We start from the raw sequence: 22,856 nt of genomic DNA on the forward strand, positions 1-22,856 counted from the left end.
AAAAATGAATAAATAAACTGAAGATAATACCTAGGTCTCAGTTGTGTTTCAGCTTCAGACCCAGAAAACCACAAAGATTCCACCAACAACAGCCTTTCAAAACCAAACAACAATGCCATGGTTCTCATCAGGACCAGATGCAATGATCAACTACCCTGGGTCAGATCAATCAGTGGAGACCACGATCCTTACTCCCTTAGTCACTATGATTAATAATTTTTTCTCATATAAACCCATCCCCTAGAAGCCATCAAGGAGTCAGCTCTTATAGCATTAGGTCACCTGTGACTCCGGCCTTGGTATCATTTTCTTAAATAAACTTTTACTTTCTTTGTGGCAAACTCCTGTTCTCCTTAGACTGGGTTGTGATGCACACAAGTGAACAACCTCTTTAGTTTGTTAACAACATTAATTTGTTCCCATGTTTTAAAAACCTGACTTTCAACTAGAAATCACAGCAAAGAAAAATAAGGCACGTATTATCTTTGTTATAATAAAAAATGTCACTTCTACAGTAGTCTAGATAATACATATTTCTGTTTATTCTAGATTAACTACAGGCTCATTGCTATGAACCTTACCAAGTTTTCCTATCAGACCACCAAAGTCTCCCATTTAAATTTCACTGCTATTTTCATCTTTAAATATTAAGGGCACATGCCATTTGTCTTAGGAAATATCGGAAGCCTCTATGGGAAGCCAAGAATTTTGTATCATCATTCCCTATAATATACACAACTAATCTAAAACAAGTCTGTTGTATTTCCTGATTGCCTCAATGTAAGGTAATTTGTGTTCAACTGTGATTATTGAGTACTGAAATGTAATCAATATACTGCTTAGATTCAATAAAAAATGTAAAACATGGCCATATATGATAAATAACTGAAAACAAAATGACAAAGGTTTCCACTATATCAGATTATTTTCATTAGAATGATCATTTATGACTGATTTGGAGGTATAATAACTTTAAAATTAAATTGTCAAGAAACTAGGTCGTTGTGACCTAAAATGACCAAGCTTCCACAGAACTTACAATGAAAGTTGCATTTTGAGTCTTCAAAATTTATTGCTGCCCTGGCTGGTGTAGCTCAGTGGATTGAGCGTGGGCCTGTGAACCACACGATCGCAGTTCGATTCCCAGTCAGGGCACATGTCTGGGTTGCAGGCCGGTTCCCTGCAGACCAGTTCCCAGCAGGGGATGCACGAAAGGCAACCATACATTGATGTTTCTCTCCCTCTCTCCTTCCCTTCCCCTCTAAATAAATAAATAAATAAATAAATAACTTAGAAAAAATTTATTGCTTATGTCCAGGGTAAGAATATTTTTTTTCTTTTTCAGCCTTATCCAAAGAATAGCATTAATGAATGGTGTCGGTCCACCATTTCTTCTAATAAAAAAAAAAGGATTTTATTTATTTCTTTTTAGACAGAAGGGAATGGAAGGAGAAAGAGGCAGAGAAACAAAACATCACTGTGTGGTTGCTTTGTACATGCTCCCTACTGGGGACCTGGCCCACAACCCAGGCATGTGCCCTGACTGGGAATTGAACCATGACACTTTGGTTTGCAGGCTGGTGCTCAATCCACTGAGCTACACCAGACAGGACTGGTCTACTATTTCATAGATAGAGAACAAGAGGTTAGCATCCCTACCTCAACTGTAATTAATTGGTTGAAGTACTTGACCAGGGAATTATTTCCTTACTTTTTCAGTGTCTTCTCAGTAAAGTTGATTATTTCCTTTTAATACCAACTCCACAGTAAATGCTGTTAGAAATGAAACCTGATAGAAAAATTTCAATTTATATGAACAAAAGCACACCTCTAGGGTCAATTAATCTTCAAACTTCACACAGAAGTTCATTCAGTCATAAACATGTAAGATGATTCAAGAGACTCAAGAGTCTGAAGAAATGAGAAAAAAAGTAGATAATACAGTCAAAAATAAACAATATGTTCACTCTGATGTGCCTTGTAGATTCTATACCAGCTGACACATTTCCTTTTTTGTTGTTTATTGGACAATTGCAGGTTCTTTTATAATGAGATACAACCCCTTGTTTTTTATTTAGGTATTTGTATGTCCCAGGCAGGAGAAGAATGCTGAAAGATTATATATATATATATAAACTTTATATATATATGTAAAAATTTTATAGCCATATATACATATATAGCTATAACTTTTTTCTTCATAAACATAAAACAGTTTTTTTCATAAACTTCACAACTAAAATTCTGCTCATAAGTAAAAGTGAGATTTAAAATTTATTGCTAATCTACATTTGTGTATATCTTCTCATCTCATATGTATAGTCTATTTGGATACTACCGCTGCACTGACAGAAGCTCTCAAAGTAAAAAAAAGGGAAAAGACAAGTAACACAAAGGAAAAAGCATTAACAAGAGGATGCACAAAAAGACAACTTCTGGAGGCATGCCTACGTAGGCTGGTCAGTAGAAGCAGACAGTGTGCAGGAAGGGCTGGCCACAGTTCTCAAAGTCCTGCAGCAGTTCATCTAGCTCATCCTCCATGTCATCCCTGAGAAGAATGCACTGGCAGAGTTCTCAAAGGAGGAATGCCCCCATGATGGCCTCATCGTCTTCATCCTGAATATCCAGGTTGACCATGTGCACTGGCTGGCAGGTCACCTGATCTCTGGAATTCAGCTCTTCTACCGCCTGGTCCTGAACTCTCTCTTCACAGGTGAGGATCAAGTCAAACAGGTCTTTGCAGTTTTGGAACCCTTCTGGCTGGGGCTTGATTCACTTATTTCTCTCCAACATGTTCAAAATGCCAATCTGCAGGTACAGGTCTTTGTCTTTCTGAACAAGATCTTTGTACATCTGATCACGGTTTGGAAATTATAAATCTTGGGCTTTTCAGGTGATGGTCTTGGAAGCTTCATGTGAGTCCTTGTCCCAAAGAAACTGACACTGAATCCAGTTTTCTAAAGATGTGGTGTGCCTCCATACTCCAGTTCTGGTTACTGGAGCACCCCACTGCCAGCTGCAGCTACTATCTGTCAGGTGCTGCATCCTCCAGTTCTGGTGTTTTCTTATCAGGAAGATAGTGGCCTATGTGACTGTCAGTCATGATGTGTGGCAGCAGCAAAGGGAGAAGAGGTAGCTGGGAATAGCTGTGGTGGTGGGGGTAGTAGCAGTGGTTTCGAGTAGCAGTAGAAGTAGCGATAGCTGTGGTGGCAATGTATTGAATTAGCACATGTGGCACAGGCATGTGCACAGCACCCCCTTGCCTGCCCAAAACCTCAGTAAAGTACATGGCAGAGGTATGTGTTCAGTGTCCCAGTGGTTTCTCCCCACCACTGACATATGTGTCCCAAGCACATACATCTTGTCAACCTCCCTGTTTTGTCCCAGAGCCCCACATGTGGGCAGAAGGAGACTCACCTCATGGGCATGCCACTACTGTTTATGGTGTCTGTGGCAGAGGACAACACTCCTCACAGGGACTAGCCACTGGCACTGACATATTTATTTTCTTTTTTAATAACTTCAGTCTGGGAATGCTTACAGCTTTCACTGACAGGCTTTTCTTAATTGTATCATCTTCTGAACAGGGAATCTATCCCACACTAGACTTTGTTTTCTGGGGAAGCAAGAATGGCTTATGTTTGCCCCCTAATGTATATAGAGCAGTGTCAGACACACAGCAGGTTCTCAGGTAATATTTGTTAAATGATGACCAAATGATCCCAAAAAATATTTTTTAAACTATCTTCTAGTATCTTAATCTCTTAACCTGACCCAATCAGAAACTACCTCTTCCTTTTTTGATCTTACCAAAGAGCTTGTTGCCTCTAACGGCACTTACTTCTTCTGGCCTAGTAACATAGTTATTTTCCTTTTGGCATTGTTTCTCTACCATCATGTAACCTCTTTCAGAGTGTATTGTTCATATTCCCCTAGCAACCAACCTTAATGTCTAATGACAGTCATCATTTGAGCACCTCCTTTGTCATAGCTACATTGTTACTGAGGGAGGATCAAAATTTGTCATCCCCCAAAATGCCTTTTGAAATATTGATTTCCACTTCTAGGTATTTGTCTGAAGAAAACAAAAACACTATTTCAGAAAAAGTGTAGGCACCCCTATGTTCACTGCAGCATTACTAGTAATAGCCAAGACATGCAAACAACCCAGATGTCCATCAATAGATGAGTGGATAAAGAAGATGTGGTAAACATAGACAATGGATTATTACTTAGCAATATAAAAGAATGATATCTTGCCATATGAGACAATATAGATGAACCTAAAGAGTATTAAGCTCAATGAAATAAGTGAAGCAAATAAAGAAAAATACATATCATGTAATTTCACCTATAGGTGGACTAAAAAAACTGACAACAAATGAATAAACAAAACAAAACCCATAGATATAGAAAAAAGGTGGATTATTGCCACAGGGGAGATGGTAGAAAACAAGATTAAAAAAAAAAGAAAGATTTTATTTATTTTTAGAGAAAAAGGAAGAGAGGGAGAAATAAAGGGAGAGAAACATCAATGTGTAAGAGAAACATCAACTGGTCACCTCTTGCAAGCAATCCAACTGGAGACAGCTGCACCCAGGCATGTGCCCTGACTGGAAATCAAACCGGTGGCTGTTTGCTTTGCAGGATGATGACCAACCAACTGAGCTTCACTGGTCAATGCAGGGTTAAATTTTTTTAAGTAATAAGGCTATACAAAGTTGTAAAAAAAAAAGAAAATAGCTCACAACCTTCCATTAGTACCTTAGTAATAAAAAAATAAGCTAGTTATTGTTATGAAATAAAAACATCAGAAAGAAGCTTTGACCCTCCCCCTTAACCTGCCTAAAGGAATTCAGATAGAACAATTTGCTTCAGGAAGGGAATATTAGTATATTTACCTTAGCACATATGAATTAAATGTGGCAGACAGGGAGAGAGCTAGTTAAGCCTGTTTATTAGACTCCCCTATGTGTCCCATTGTTTCGGAGTGGCCCAGCAAGAATTTGTTCACCACGTTTGCTCTTTTTTATATACCAGTGAATTGTCTACTTTCCCTTTGAAATCATAGACTGTGCCTCAATCCTCTTTTTTTCTAGAATAGCATGTACACCTCAAATGCCCAATGTGTCTTAGGGCCTTATATTCTAATGGAATCCCTGCATGTGTAGCCATAATAAATTTTGTCATTTTGTTCTTTTAATCTGTCTCATGTTAATTTGATTAATAGTCTTGCCACAGAATTTAGAAAGGCAGGAAGAAAATTATTATTTTCCATCTCAGAATTAGGTACTAGATAAGGGTAACTCAAAGTCAAATAGTACATAGTACTTCCTGTCATTGGGAACATAGTCTATCCACAAGAGTCTACTTACAATAGTGTGAAAACTACTATGATTGAAGCAGGAGCAAAGTGTTATGGAAGCATACACTAATGAGTGTGTCTGCTTTTACAAAGGAGGTAATATTTAAATGAAGGCTTATCCGTGGCAGTGCAGCAATTGGTACAAATTAGATATCCTCCTATAACAAGAAACTTTGAAAATAGTTTAAAATGTAATAGAATTTACTGTTCTCAAATGCCATCCACTCTGATATTAATAAAATTGCCACAGGTGTTTCATACAATTATTAATCAAAGCTTGGAGGAGTGTAAGACCTATGCACTGATCAGTGTACAAGTTTAGGTTCAAATCTTATTTTAACTCTTAACTCTGTTTGACCTTGAGAACATTACTTAATCTGAGTTTCAATATTCTAATCAGAGTAAAATGAAGATAGTGAAGCCAGAGAATTAATACCCTCAGAAAATATATTTAATATGACAGGTTTGTGAGCTAGTTTGGACCAACAGCCACAAGAGGGGAGTCATGCAGCACCCTGTTAACCATCAAACAAATTGCTTAGCCTAGGGCCTGTTAACATGCAGGAAAAATGAGTAAACAAGACAGCAGAACTAATGATAGAATACAAAGAATAAAAATCACAAGATATATAGATTCCACCACTGCACATCAAAGTAACTTACTGACACAGATTGTTAAGATGTATTTCAGCCTACAAAGCCAAGGACCACCCAAAATCTCCCAAAAATAAGACAACAGATGATACCAGGAGGGAAGCAGATGACTGGAAGATGAAAATTAATTGCTTACCTAATCAAGAACACATGACCCCAAACTTGTTACTCATGAGTACTCATGATTTTTGCTCTAGAAAACCTCTTCTCTATAAGCCATAGGCTTTTGTGTGCACTAGCTTTCTTGTGCTCCTCAGTGCTGCCATTCATAATAAATGACCAAACTTTCTCTACTGCAAGCCCTGCGTCAGTTCTAACTGACTCACAGCACACACGGGTATATCTGGATACTCTTTTGACTTGTTCATTTTCAATAGCAACTACCCATTGTGTTGGAAAATGTATATAAAGCCCTTCATATGGTACATGTACTTAGAGCCTAATATGCCCCCAATAAATGTTAGTTCTTCTAGCCAGTTTAGAGGCAGGAGACATTACATTTTTGGAAAGTAACTTTTATATTCAACAATAATAACTGTTTTCCAACTTGTTTTTTTGACAATGTTCTATACCAAAGACAACAGTGTTTCCTTTACCTATAAACTCTCCAGGCTAGAATATATCTGTTGCATTCTAACAACCTAACCCATATGTTATTTTACTGGGTCTATAAATGATTTATTATTCACAGATTTATTCAGGATACACTAACACATGATGAAATGCTAAATGCTGAGGATGATACAGAAATGCAAATGTCAGCATCTCTACTTACAATTATGTCAGAGAAATCTGACATGGTAAACAGATAACTGAGTATAATTCAAAGGTGTTTGTAGTAAGGTGATTTATGTGTGATAAGTTCAGTGTGAGTTATGATAGTTTCAGAACAGGAAGGGAACTGGCAAGATGGTGCTGAGGTAGGTGGGAGTGGAGCCCAGTTCTCCCTGTGCCCATCTGGAACACCTAACCAGTCTCTTGAGGAACAGAGTGAACAATCAACAGAATCCCAGCTTATATGAAGTTTGGAGGCCAAAAATTGTAGAGGACATTGAAAAACAGATGGTGAGGAGGGTGCGCTGGGACAATAAGGTCCCTGGGATATGCACAGGGATCCACACCACTGTGGCTCCCTGCCTGGTGCCTGCCACAGGATACTTGGAGGAGAGTTAGATCACCAGTTCCCTCCCCTGCCAGAGCAGGGAGGGAAGCCAAGAACTAGGAGTGACCTGAATGTTTGAAGTTAGTGGGAGGAATAGAGATGAAGTGGGAGACACACAGAGGCAGGTATACATCTGCTGGGATTGTGGATGCCATTACCAGAGAAATTGGGGTTCTGAGTGACACCTGCAGAAGGGAGGAGTTGGTCTGTGTTGGACACTGACTCGGATAGTCTGTGGACTGGCTGGAAAGTTGGGCTGAGTGAAAAGCTGTGCACTTGTTAAGAACAGCAGGCAGCTGCTTTGTAAGAAACTCACACAGAGGCTGGCTCACCGCAAAGGGGATTTGAGATGTGTGCAACCAGAGAATGAGTGGCTAAGTGCACCTGAGCTTGTCTCCTGCTGCATGCCCAGAGGCTGAGTGGCTGAGTGGAACCTTGTACCCGAGTCTGACTCACACTTGTATGCCCAGAGTGGCTGATTGGAGCATGGCAGCTCACAGAGGACCTGGGCTGGAGGCTGGGCAACTGTGAATATTGCAGCCCAGACCTGGTTCCCATCCTATCAAACCAAAGAAAAGGAGAAAAGTGAAGCCCAGTCTCCTTCTTCCTGTGGCATCCAGGAAGACCAGAAGAACTCATTCAACAGGTTTAAAGTCAGCAGGAGGCTTATTTTTTCAGTCCCTTATCTTTTTTCCTCATTTTTCTTCTCCCAAGTGAGACCATAAGACCTGGACTTATGAAGGGTCTGGAGACAGATACAAAGGGGGAGCACAGAGCTAACCCCCAAAACTGAGAAATGGAGACAATTATAAGTTTGCTATCTCATAGACCTGGCATTTTATTGTTTATGTGTATTATTATTATTATTATTGCCACTTTTATTTTATTAGTATTTTTTATTCTCTTCTTCATACTTAGTTTTTTTCATTTTATTTCTTTGTTTAATTGCATTGTTTGACTATTTTTTCTTATTCTCTCTTTATTGTATTTAATTTTCCTTCTTTCATTTCACTCGTGTTTTAATAACACACTACTCTTGATTGTGTACTTTCTATTCTGGTTATCCAAATCATATATATATAGATTCAATGCAATACCTGTTAAGGTAACAATGGTGTATTTCAAAGATATAGAACAAAAGCTTGAAAATATTATATAGAACCTGTTATGGGACTGTGACTTAGTTCCACTGCTGGGATTATACCCTAAGAATCTTGAAACACCAATTCAAAAGAATTTATGCACCCCAATGTTCATAGGAATACTATTTATAATAGCCAAGTGCTGGGAGAAACCTAAGTGCCCATCACTAAATGAATAGATCAAAAACAATGGTACATTTACACAATGGAATACTACACAGCACAGAGAAAGAAAGAACTCCTACCCTTTGAGATAGCATGAATGGAACCGGAGAGTATTATGCTAAGTGAGATAAGGCAGCTGGTGAAAGAAAAACATCATATGTTGTCACCTTTAACTGGAACCTAATCAACAAAACAAACAAACAAGCAAAATATAACCAAAGACATTGAAATTAAGAACAAACTGACAGTAACCAGAAGGGAGAGGGGAGGGAATAATGGGGAGAAAAGGTGAAGGGTTTTCAGAACAAATATAAAAGACACATGCACAAAACTAGGGGTGGGGGTGGAAACAGAGGAGGGAGATTGGGATGGCTGGGGTGGTGGGGAAGAGTAGGGGGAAAAGGCAGAAAACTATATTTAAACAACAATGCAATTTTAAAGTATTTAATAAAAATGTTAAAGGGACTTATCTAAGAAAAAGAAGATAAAAAAGATGAACAGTGAAAGGACAGCAAACTCACAGTTATTAATGACCACACCTAAAACAAAAGCAAACTAAGTGGACATCTAGATCAGGAGCAGAACCATAGAAATGGAGATCACATGGGGGGTTAGCAACAGGGGAGTGGGAGAAGGAGAAGGGGGAGAAGGTACAGAGAGTAAGTAGTATAGATAGTAGGTAGAAAATAGACAGGGGGGAGAGCAAGAATAGTATGGGAAATGTAAAAGCTAAAGAACTTGTGACACATGGGCATGCACCAAAGGGAGGAATGTGGGGGAAGGGGTGTGCAGGGTGGAGGGGAATGAAAGGGGGAAAGGAACAACTGTAATGACATAATCAATAAAATATATTTAAAAAATGAACAGGGAAAGTGACAGTATATTGAGTTATTAATGGAAGTCTCCTAGGAGGAGTCTTCACATAACTCAGATTTCAAAGTTTGAATAAATGAGGTAGGTCAACCTGAGTTTCAGAAGTTTACAAGGTTGAATGAATGGTATGAACTGTACAGTAAGTAACATGGTTAAGAACAAGATCTTTGGTATCAGAAGGAACTGGGTTGGAAACCTGGTTCTATCACTTACTAGGTGTGTGGCACTAGGCAAATTATTAACCTCTTTGAACCTTCTTACTTTCATGTGTAAAGTGTGGATAAAACGGGCACTTACCTTATAGAGATGGTGTGAAGATTAAATATAATACATGAAAACCACTTTGCACACTCATGGCACATGATAAATGCTTAATGAATGCTGTTATTATTATCCACAAAAGTGCAGATATGAAATTCCACAAGCATATCTGAAATAGACTCAGTAAATTGGAACAGAAGCTTCATATAATAAGTAAAGATGAAAAATCTGGAAATGTTGGTAAAGGCTAGCTTTTGGGAGTTTTGAATGCTAGGCTAAGCAATTTAGATTGTATTTTAAGTAAAATGTTTTACTTAAAATGTTCCATCTCCCATGGCTTTGGTCAAGAAGGTAGTGTAAGTAAATGCAGTACTCTCATCATACCACAATCATTCCAAAATTACAACTAAACTACAGAAGAACCATCGTTCAGAACCACCTGAATTCCAGCTGAACAGAAGCCTTACAAAAAGTTTGTAAAGAAGAAGCCACATTAAGACTGGTTCTTTATGTTTTCAGAATAAAGAGGAAAATTTATCAGAAAAAATAAAATGTTCCATCTTCAGTTAAAATCTATTTATTTCTCTTTAAGCCTCAATTGTAAAAGAGAAAACTTTGGAAAAGGGGAAAGTAAGTGATTTCAAATATACAGTAATATTGCAGTGCAGTACTACAGGTTTTCAGATTTCCCTGTTCAAGAGTTGTGTAAAATTAATTACCAATAGACACATTTTAAAGACTTCCTCTTTATCCTACTCTACAAACTGTTTATAAACTTCATATTCACACCTGCTTTCTTCTAGACTGAGGGATTCCTTGACCTATTAACATGATACTGTCAACTGATGATAATTTATTTTCAAGCATTTAAGGTATCATACAACATTCATTTGATTCTTCAGCCACCATTTAATTAACCCCCTAACAGTACTATAAAGCCTTAGTAGCACATGCAATTATAAGTCTTGGGTATTTGTCAGTGGGACACTATCTTAAAATGGCCAACTACTCAATTGATGCCTTCACTATCCCATCTAATCAAGACAGGCAAATGGTACCATGATGTGCTGCTAAATATGTCACTTTCTGCATTACGGAAACTGGAGGGAGAAAATGCAGCACTCTGTATACCAATTAAACACATAGTAGAGTGAAATGTAAGAGAGTCAGGAATATTCATTCAGATTTATTCTGTTAAATTCTTAAAGTACCGAATTTATATTTTAAAAATCCCAATATTTTATGATTAATGTTCACAAGAACAAAAAACTTTTGCAGAATAGTGTAATTTTATTTTTAAATTCTTTGACTGACTGATTTAAAGCCTAGCTTATTTCTAGCTCTGCAAGATCAGGATGATTTGCTTATAAGGAAATCACAAATAAGTCTAATACAAAAGTCATGTTACATAATAATATATTAGGCTTGGTAACTAGTATGTTTTGATTTATCAACCCTGCTGACATTTGGCATTCACTTTAAATTCTAGACATTTATTAATAGAATCTGAATCGTATATTCACTATATAAACTCTGAGCAATCTGAAATAAAGAGTTATCAAAATACATGTAGTGATGTATATGTGGAGGTTATTTAGTTGTGTTTTATATTTACGTTAAATTAACTTGCATCTCACATAATGAAATATGTCTGCCAAGCTTTGAAGAAGAATAATTTTTTTAAGTTCATTGTTCTTTTTTTAAAATGATTTTATTTATTTTAATTTTAGACAAAGGGGTAGGGAGGGAGAGAAGGAGAGAAACAACAATGTGTGGTTGCCTCTTGCACGCCCCTTACTGGGAACCTGGCCCACATCCCAGGCATTTATGCTGATTGGGAATGGAACCAGGGACCCTCAGGCCAATGCTCAGTCCACTGAGCCACACCAGCCAGGGTTCATTGCCCTGCTCTAAAGAATTTGTCTCAATTGTTTTAAGATGTAAAAAAAAATTATTTTTAGAGGGGAAGGGAAGGAGAGAGGAGGAGAAACATCAATGTATGGTTGCCTTTCATGCATCCCCTGCTGGGAACTGGCCCGCAGGGAACCGGCCTGCAACCCAGGCATGTGCCCTGACTGGGAATCAAACAGCTATTGTCTGGTTCGCAGGCCCACACTCAATCCACTGAGCTACACCAGCTAGGTCAATTGTTTTAATAATAAGGTAGTTAAATGTTGAATAATTTTTGACTACACAAAAATCTTTCAATTCTTAGAACTCTTACTGTTTTACTGTACTGATACTCATTTAAATATGTATCGGCATTAATTTACTGTCAATAACTAAAATGTCTTCTAACATGCAATATGAATTATGACTGCCAGCAGACAAAAATCAGTAAACTGCTTTTCAACAAAAATTTGATGAAAAAGAAGATGGATGGGAGTGGTGTCAGTTTGATTAGAAAGTGACTACAGCAGTCACCAGAAGTAACTTGCCAAATAAAGATAAGGAAAAGCGTTAAGAACCACCACCAACACCACCAAAAGTATACAACAGAGAGAGGAAAGAGGGCATCGGTTGGAACAGAAACACACAAAAAAGGGGTGCCGATAAGTATGTAAGTACACACAGACAGACACACACACACAAATACTTTCTCCTATTCCCTTCTATTAAAACACAAAATGAATTAAATATTTCATCATGGCTTTGAAAGAAGAAGACAATTGAGGACGTACTAGGGATGGAGTAGCTAGCAGCATTGGGGAAAGACCGGATGTGATATCCAAATCTGAGTTCCAGGATAAATGACATGTGAAGGAGGTTAGTGGACAAAATGACTCAAGAAAATATCCTTCAGTCACTGAAAAGGAAGTGCTGCATGACATATAGTTTTGAACAGGAAGTTTAAAATTAAACAAGCATGACTAGGAATCCAAGCTTTTCCATTCATTGGTTCTATGACTTTGGGTTAGATAAAGTCTCAGTTTCTTTAGTAAAATAGTGGTATCCATTTTACACATGATCTCATGTACAGTAACTCATAAATAAATAGAAGCTGTAATTATTGTGAGCAAAATTGGAGAACATGCACAAAGGGATCTGTCTTCCAGAAATGATGTCTTAGTTACTGAGTAATGTACCAATCGCTTTGTGGTAAGCATGCTAACACTTTCAAGTATTTCTGAATGTGTTAGAAGGAGAAAAGTCATGAGCACTCTTTCATAATCTCATTAAGTGTGAAGAAAACAAAGTTTTAAGCTGCCAGTTTGGGATATTGGTTTTAAGCTGTTTCTTAAGAAACAAGACTCAGAAAGAACCTTTGAACCTTCCTTTTCCTTGCCCGAGAGATTCAGAAAGACAACCTGCTTTAGGACGGAGATCTTAGGATGAAGCCTTAGTTTAATTTGAATTTAAGTATAGTAAATAGGATGGCTTCAGGCGGGGGACTGTTATCTAGATACCCACTTTGTCCCATTGTTTCTGAGTCACCTAGCAAGAATTTCCCTGATATGTATGTTCCCATGTTCCTCAATTATCTGAAAATTGCCCATTCTCACTTCTGAAATCTAAAACCCCATTTCCTTTTTTCTCCCCTTTTTTACTTTGTCCAAAAAAGTCACATATACCCTATGTTGCTATCACTGTCTTTGAAATTTTCATGTCTATGTAAATTACCCACGCACATGTACTAAATATAGCGATTTTCAAGATTCGACCAAGATGGAGGCATAGGTAGAAAGGCTTCGTTCACTTTCTCGCACAATCAACACAAGAATAATGATCAATTAAAAAAAAGAACAGGGACTTCCGCCAAGATGGAGGCATAGGTGGATGTGCCGTGCCTTCTCACACAACCAAGTTTAGAGACAACTAAATATTAGCAACAGAAAACACAGCCAGAACACAGAAAATTGAACTTTTCGGAAGTCTGTTAACAACAAATTCTTCAGCCTGACTGGTAAGGGGCGAAACCAGCAGCTGGTGGAACGGGGTTGCACAGGAAAAGTCGGTCTGAGGGACTCAGGCGTGCGGAATCCAGGCGCAGGGTTGGTCCTAGTGAGCGACTGAGCGAGCAACCAAGCGAGCGACCTCGGGGGAAACACCCAGAGGGCAGGGCTGCGGGTTGACTGTGGTCGCGCATTTGTGCTCGGATAGACAAGTGAGGGAGTGGGCGATTGGACCAGAACCCAGCGGGTCCCCACAGCAAGCCGCAAGGAGGGCACTGCCATTTCCCTGCTCTGACCCCACCTCCACATACAGCGTCATAACCCAGCGACTCTGAGTGGCCCGGTTTTGGTGAACCACTTGAGGTGCCGCTCCTCACCCAGTGGCGTGAAACAGCAGAGGGGGTTGCCATTTCCCCGCTCTGACCACGCCCCCACATACAGCGTCACAACCCAGCGACCTGGGAGTCCAAGTCGCCGCTCCTCACACTTAAAGGGCGTGAACAGACCAAAAATGGCTCAAGAAGATCTCAAAGCCCCAGAGCCTATAAATCTAAGTGATGAAGAAATAGCAAAACTCTCAGATGCATAGTTTAAAACACTGGTGATGAGGATCCTCACAGAACTGGTTGATTATACCCACAAATTAGACAAATGTATGAAGGCAAAACTAATTGAAATGAATGGAATTGCACAGGACACCAATGGCAATGAAAAGGAAACTGGGACTCAAATCAATGGAGTGGACCAGAAGAAAGCAAATAATGGCCAAACAGAAAAGAGTCAAGAAGCAAGAATTCAAAAAAATGAGGAGAGTCTTAGGAACCTCCAGGACATCTTTAAACGCTCCAACATTCGAATTATAGGGGTACCAGAAGGGGGAAAGGCACAGCCACCAGTGGAAAACTTATTTGAACAAATAATAAAGGAGAATTTCCAAATCTGGCAAAGGCAATAGCCTTCCAGGAAATCCAGGAAACTCAGAGAGTCCCAAAGAACTTGGACCCAAGAAGAAACACACCAAGGCATACCATAATTACATTAGCCAAGATTAAAGTGAAAGAGAGCATCCTAGAAGCAGCAAGAGCTAAGGGGACAGTCACCTACAAAGGAGTTCCCATCAGACTGTCAGCTGATTTCTCAAAAGAGACCTGACAGGCAAGAAGGGGCTGGAAAGAGGTATTCCAAGTCATGAAATCCAAAGACCTACAACCAAGATTGCTCTATTCAGTAAAGCTTTCATTTAGAATGGAAGGACAGATAAAGTGCTTCTCAGATAAGATCAAATTCAAGGAGTTCATCATCACCAAGCCCTTATTATATGAAATGTTAAAGGGACTTATCTAAAAAAAAGAAGATAAAAAATATAAACAGTAAAAGGACAACAAACTCACAGATATTAACAACCACATCTAAAACAAAAGCAAACTAAGAGGACAGCTAGATCAAGAGCAGAACCATAGAAATGAAGATCTCATGGAGGGTTAGCAACAGGGGAGTGTGAGGAGAAGGGGAGAGAAGGTACAGAAAATAAGTAGCATAGACGGTAGGTAGAAAATAGATAGGGGGAGGGCAAGAATAGTATGGGAAATATAGAATCCAAAGAACTTGAGACATATGGTCATAAACTAAAGGGGGGGGAATGGTAGGGGTGGGGGGTGCAGGGTGGAGGGTAATGAAGGGGGGGAATAGAACAACTGTAATGGCATAATCAATAAAACAAAAATAAAAAAATATATATGATCAAAAAAATGTTGAGAGAAAAATCTCACTGATCCAGAATACTGTAAAATTGTCTTTGAAAAGTGAAGGAAAAATAAAGGCTTTATCAGACAAATATTAAGGGAATTTGTAGTCACTAGACCTGCCTTGCGTGAAATGTTGAAAAGAAGTTCTTCAGAGAGGAAGAAAATAATGTAGGTCAGCAACTCAGATCTACAAAAACAAAATAAAAGCATCAAGAAGCACTAAGTGAAAGTAAAATAAAATTTTTAATTTTCCTGTTCTTAATTGACCTAACAGTTAAGAGCTTATTCAAAATAACAGCAACAGTGTATTTCATTATGTATGTTTATGTATATATCTGATGTATATGCTTATATTAAGTAAAATGAATGTCAGCAATGATACAGGGACAAGAGGAAAAATTAGGATTGTTTTGTTATTGTAAGTTACTCACTCCACACATGAAGCTATATAGTGTTATTGAAAGTGGACTTTGATTAGTTGGAAATATATATTGAAAACTCTGTGTCAACCACTGATTACAAAGAAAATGTATAAATGATATATTAAAAAGGGAGAGAAAACAAAATTTATATGAGATGCTCAATTAATACCACAAAAGGCATAAAAAGAGAGAAAGATAAAATTAGGAACAATGAATAAGGGCAACAGCCTTGACCAGTGTGGTTCAGTTGATTGGGCAGCATCCTGTAAAGTGAAACATTGCCAGTTAGTTTCATGATGAGGGCACATGCCTGGGTTGCAGATTTAGTCCCCAGTTGGGGCTTGTGCCAGTAGCAACTGATCTATGTTTCTCTGTCACAAAGATGTTTCATTTCCTCTTTCTCACTCCCTTTCCCATTCACTAAAAATAATAAATAAAAATATTTTTAAAAGTGAATAAGGGCAACAAGTAGAAAACAGTAACAAATATGATAACTATTAGTCTGATAATCACATGGAATGTCAGTGTTCTAAATGCACAAATTATATGACAAGATTATAAAAGTAAGATCAACAAAATAAACAACCAAGCAGAATATAACCAGGGACATTGAAATAAAGAACAAACTGCCAGTGACCAGAGTGGGGGAGGGAGATAATGGGGGAAAGAAGTGGAAGGGTGGTCAAGAAACATGTGTAAGTAGTTCAGTGGATTGAGCGCAGTCCTGTGAACCAGATGAGTGCGGTTCAATTCCCAGTCAGGGCAGATGCCTGGGTTGCGGGCCAGTTCCCAGCGGGGGACACATGAGAGGCAACCATACATTGATATTTCTCTCCCTCTCTCCTCCCCCTCTAAAAAAATAAATGAATAAAATATTAAAAAAAAGAAACATGTGTAAGGACCCATGGACAAAATCGAAGGGGACAGGGTAGAGGTTGGGAGGTGGGGGTTGGGGGGGAAGTGGTGGGGAGAAAATAGAGGCAACTGTACTTGAACAACAATAAAAAAAAGAAATGCATTTCTAAGAAAGAAAGGAGTAAGATCACAGAAATACAATGAGATATATTTTCTCTACAAGAAACTCACTTTAAATATATATACATATATAGATTAAAAGAAAATGGATGGAGAAAAATTTACCATGCTAATATTAATCAAAAGAAAATAGGAATAGCTATATTAATTTCAGACAGAGCAGATTTCAAATTAAGGAATGTTACCAGGGATAATGAGCGTCATCACATAATGATAAATGAGTCAATTTTCCAATAAGACATAATTCTTTTTTAAAGTATATTTTATTGATCATGTCATTATAGTTGTCTCATTTCCCTTCTTCATTCTCCCCCACCCTGCACACCCCTCCCTCCTACATTCCCCCCTTTAGTTCATGTCCATGTATCATAAGTTCTTTAGCTTCTACATTTCCCACCATTCTTGCCCTCCCTCCATCCATTATCTACCTACTGTCTATGCTACTTATTCTCTGTACCTTCTCCCCCTTCTCTTCCTCCCACTCCCCTGTTGCTAACCCTCCATGTGATCTCCATTTCTGTGGCTCCACTTTTGATCTAGCTGTCTGCTTAGTTTTCTTTTGTTTTAGGTGTGGTTCTTAATAACTGTAAGTTTGCTGTCCTTTCACTATTCATCTTTTTTACCTTCTTTTTCTTAGATAAGAACCTTTAACATTTCATATAATAAGGGCTTGGTGATGATGAACTCCTTGAATTTGACTTTATCTGAGAAGCACTTTATCTGCCCTTCCATTCTAAATGAAAGCTTTGCTGCATAGAGTCATCTTGGATGTAGGTCCTTGCATTTCATGACTTGGAATACTTCTTTCCAGCCCCTTCTTGCCTGCCAGGTCTCTTTTGAGAAATCAGCTGACAGTCTGATGGGAACTCCTTTGTAGGTGACTGTCCTCTTATCTTTTGCTGCTTCTAGAATTCTCTTCTTCATTTTAATCTTGCCTAATGTAATAATGATGTGCCTGGGTGTGTTCCTCCTTGGGTCCTACTTCTTTGGAACTCTCTGAGCTTTCTGGACTTCCTGGAAGTCTATTTCCTTTGCCAGATTGGGGAAGTTCTCCTTTATCATTTGTTCAAATAAGTTTTCTATTTGTTGCTGTTCCTCTTCCCCTTCTGGTACCCCTATAATTCAGATGTTGGAATATTTAAAGATATCCTGGAGGTTCCTAATTCTCTCCACATTTTTCTGAATTCTTTTTTTAAAAATTTTATTTAGTTATTTTTCAAGTACAGTTTTTTTGTCTATTTCTCCCATCCCAGCATCCCCCGCCCCTTGCTCCCCACCTCCCTCCCATTTCCGCCCCCCTTAGTTCTCGTCCCTGTGTCCTTCCTATTTGTTCCTCCAAATCCCTCCCCCTTTTTCCCCTTAACTTCCCTTCCCTCTCCCCTCTGGTCACTGTCCCCTTGTTCTCTATTTCAGTGTCTTTGTGTCTTTTTTTTTCTACTTGCTTGTTTGTTTTGTTGTTTAGCTTCCTGTTAAAGGTGAGATCATATGGTATTTGTCTTTCAGCCCCTGGCCTATTTCACTCAGCATAAGGCTTTCCAGGTCCATCCATGTTGTTGTAAAGGGTAGTAGCTCCTTCTTTCTCTCTGCTGCATAGAATTCCATTGTGTACATGTACCACAATTTTTGGATCCATTCATTTACTGATGGGCACCTAGGTTGCTTCCAACTCTTGGCTATTGTAAATTGTGCTGCTATGAACATTGTGGTGCATAGGTTCTTTGAAATTGATGTTTTAGGATTCTTAGGATATAATCCTAGCAGTGGAATTGCTGGGTCAAAAGGCAGGTTGATTTTTAGTTTTCTGAGAAAATTCCATACTGTTTTCCATAATGGTTGTACCAGTCTGCAATCCCACCAACACTGAACTAAGGACCCTTTTTCCCCAGAACCTCTCCAACATTTGTTGTTTGTTGCTTTGTTTATGATAGCCATTCTGTTGTTAGTCTCAGATTCTAAAATTGATCTGCCTGACTCCCTGGGTTTATGGTATGAACTTCTGTGGTATGATACCTGTGAAGTCCAGTGGTGCATACTCCTTCAGGTATCTTGATGTTCTCCATCTCCACCTACTCTCACGCTGGTCCTCTCGCTGGTCCACATGCTAGTCACCTACCAGTGCTGAGTGTCCCGGCTCCTATAGCTGACTTTCCCAGGGCCCAGTCCCATGGCTATGTTGTGGCACAGGGGCTGAGATTGTCCTAGGTCCCGTAGCTGACTTCTTGAGTGTCCCAGCTCCCGTACCTGACTCCCCGGTGTCCAGTCCTGTCGCTATGGCAGCGGTGCTAGGGCCAAGAATGTCCCATCTCCGGCTCCCATAGCTGACTCCTCTGGCGCCCATGTCTGTCACAGGGGCTTGGAGTGTCCGGCTCCCGTAGCTGAGTCCCCGGCGCTCTGGCCCATCTTTATGGTGGTGGCACAGGGACCTCCAGTGTCCCGGCTCCTGTAGCTGACTCCCCGGAGCCCATGCCCATGGGTATGGTAGTGGCACAGGGGCCTCTAGTGTCCCGGCTCCCGTAGCTTACTCCTCTGATGCCCAGGTTTGTCACAGGGGCTTGGAGTGTCCATCTCTCGTACCTGACTCCCTGGCTACCAGGCCCATTGCTATGGTGGCAGCACAGGGGCCGCGAGTGTCCCAGCTCCCATAGCTGACTCTACTGCTGTCTGGTGTTTCAGCGTCGGTCACAATCTCTGGTCTTTTAATTTCATAAATGCTGGGTAACTGATGGTTTATTGTGCTGTTTCTCTATAGATCTGCCAGGATTTTTACCCATGAGTATGGGAGCTAGAATCCGCTCCGTCCTACTCCGTCACCATCTTCCCAGCATCCTCCCAGTTTTTTTTCTTTAAAAGAACAGGAGATATCAACAAATGAGAATTGATAATCTAAAAGTTGAAGCCTAGAAAGTCAATATTAATAGAAAATCAAAACTGAAATCAAATAAACAGCAGGGGAATAAATATCTGTCAAATATGACATAGGAGTAATACAAAATATAATATATTATAATTCATAATTATAAGACAAACTTTAAGTTCTTAATAGGAACTTAATTCTTAGTTCTTAGTTCTTAAGTTCTTAAAAGGAAATAAATATACACCGGTAGTTCACAGGAATGAATACAAGGAGTAATAGAGAAATGGCAAACCTTAAATTAATAACTCCCTTCAGATTTAAAAATTTCCAAATCCTATTGATTCCAATTCAAACTTTTAAGAAAAGTTTCTGCACCCCACCTCTGCTTGATCTCAACTACATTGGCTTTGGACATCTCTCCCCTCAGCTTTGCAGGAGTCCTCTACATAGATTGTCTGATTCTAGCCTTGCCTGCCATGTTTCACATCCTGCCAATTCACCAGAGTAAGATTTCTAAGATATAAATCCGACTGTATCACCAACCTTCCCCAGTCATCTGTCTTGTCCTAAAAGCTTTAATTTACTTCATTATAAGCTTTGGAATAAATTTCATGACTCAATATTTTATACAATACTCTCATTATACAATGAACTAAGTCCTGATTCCAGCTCCAAAGTAAATTCTGATGCCCTTTGCATTGTATTTCATTTCATTTTTATAAAGAAAACCATATGTCATGTTAATAAATATATAGCCATATATTTATGGCCACCCTGGCTGGGTGGCTCTGTTCGTTGGAGCATCACCCCCTATACCAAAAGGCTGCAGGCTCAATCCCCGGTCAAGGCATATACAGGAGGCAACCGACTGATGTGGGAGGCAACTGACTGATGTTTCACTCTAACATCAATGTTTCTGTGTCTCTCCCTCACCATGCCTTCTCCATCCCTCCCTTTTCCTCTCTCTCTGAAATCAATAAACATATCTTCAGGTGAGTATTTATAAAAAGATATAGCCCTACACATTTCTAAAGGCTAATAGTCTTATGTGACTTGTGAAAAAAGTGGACTTCTCCTTTGATTGGCGCAGAAGGCAGTGTAGTGTAGGGGAAAAAGTACGATCTGGGGCGGATGATAAAGAAGGAAGGTTATTAAGGTTTGTCTTCCCCTTCCATTTTCTAATCAAAAAGAACCTGTTTTGGGAGTAGAAGGGTATGGGTTCAGGTTTGAACTCTGTGGTTTGAGGTAACTTTCACAGATAGAGATGTTCAGTGTTCATTTGAAAATATGAATCTAGAGCTCAGGGAAAAGGTCTGGGTAAAGAGAAAAATAGAAGTGAAGACAGGGAGTGAGTCAGTGGCCTCAGCAAGAAATACAGATTAAAAAATCAAACATAGAAGTTTGTGAAAGCCTCAAGAGGAAAGATTGAACAGCACCTCACAGTGAGTTATTCCAACCTAATTCTATGATCATATGCATTAAGGCTCCCATATAAAATATTATTGAAATTATAGACTCCATTAAATTTCTGAAAATTATTCAGTTAACCAAGGAATGCACCATTGTGCCACCATCAAGAAAGGGCATATTACCTTTACTGGGTGGCTCAGATTATTGGAGCACTGTTGTGTACACCAAAAGGCTGTGGGTTTGATTCCAAGTCAGGGCACATACCTAGATTGCAGGTTCAATTTCTGGTCAGGCAAACTGATCAATGCTTCTCTTTCACACTTCTCTCTCAAATCAGTAAACATATCCTCAAATGAAAACAATAATAATATAGAAAAAACGGCCTATTGACTCACAGCGCACACAATATTAATGCAAGCCAAACACCTTTTAGGTATTTTTGGGATGTGGAGGTAACATATATTTCATTTACAAATTTTACTTAAGCCCATTTTAGTGTTACAGTGATTCCTCACCTATTGCAGGAGTTATGTTCCAGAGACTCCCGCGATAGGTAAAAATCTGCAAAGTAGCAGCATTATATTTATTTTATTATTTATATATATTTAAGGCTTTATAAACCCTTCCCACACTCCTATAAACCTTTCCCAATCTCTTATTAACCTTTCCCACACTCTTATAAACACTTCATATGTTCTTAAACGCTTTCTGCACTCTTAAAGCTACATAATTTTAACGACATATAAAATTCTATATGGGCACTCACCCACAAAGTATACTACAACTTAAATGATGAAGATTATGAATTATATAGCTGTGCAGTACTGATGGCGATGAAGGTGATGATGATGGGATAAATGTACTGCACAGCCAAGGAGAGAATTACAGCTCTTCTGAAGACACCACTTCATCAGGCACTTCATCAGGTGGTGCAGTTTCTTCACCCTGGGCCGTAACTTCTATTTCCGCTAAAGGCATAGGCATAACTGATCTCTTTGTCTAAATAATGAACATAGTAATGGGGATTTCTGCCCCAACCCTACACCCAAAGATGGATAAAACAACTTTACAAATAACTATATTTACAAATCCTTAAAATGTTTCATAAAATTTTATACTAAACTCTGATATCCTCATTTTTATTTTAAAAATTGCTATCCTAAGTCTAACAAGCAAAAAACATCAGTATTGTTACATATTCCAGATCTCTGCTTCACAGAACTTTTGCAAAATACATGCTTGACAAGCACAGGTAAACTGAAGGCTGTCCTCTGTCTAATCACCTTATATAGCTTGTAATAATGACAACCATCATGATTTCCCTTGTTTTTTGCCCCTTAGCATCTTTTATATCATGTTTAATCAAGAAAGGGCATTGAAGTGATGTTTGTTTATTAGCTTTTTGAAAATATTCTCATTTTCTGTTTCTAAATTGTCTTGATGGAATTAAATTTAACTGTTTCTAAGGCAGTTAATAGTGTTACAAGGTGAATTAAATACTGAAGATTTTAAACCTCATTCTTAAAACTTTTTTTCTATTCAAATGAATCAGCTTACTTGAATAACAGAACTTTAAAATATTAATAAAATAATAATAATAATAGTGATCAGTTACTAAGAACACTCTATAAGTTCATCTCTGTGCTAATTTAAGTGTTTTACATGGATTATCTCATTAAATTTCTTCCCCCAAATCCAAAGAAATAAGTACTTGTTATGATCCCCAATTTCACAAGTGAGAAAAATACAACACAAAGGAGTTCAGCAAATTACCCAAGTTCACAGCTAGCAAGGGGTAGAGGTAAATTTGAAGTATTTGGCAGTTTTTCTCCAGAGACAATACAGTACTAGTTTCATACCAGTCCTAAAAGAACT

At 38.7% G+C, this 22,856-nt stretch overlaps 1 pseudogene; it reads right to left on the minus strand.

Moving 5' to 3' along the window:
- Positions 1–2,460: 2,460 nt before the first annotated feature.
- LOC119055173 (RNA polymerase II subunit A C-terminal domain phosphatase SSU72-like) lies at positions 2,461–21,965 on the minus strand (annotated as a pseudogene).
- Between the last annotated feature and the right edge of the window lie 891 nt (positions 21,966–22,856).

Source organism: Artibeus jamaicensis, unplaced genomic scaffold (assembly GCF_021234435.1).
Source record: "Artibeus jamaicensis isolate MK-2021 breed Jamaican fruit bat unplaced genomic scaffold, CSHL_Jam_final scaffold_378, whole genome shotgun sequence".
NCBI lineage: Eukaryota > Metazoa > Chordata > Mammalia > Chiroptera > Phyllostomidae > Artibeus > Artibeus jamaicensis.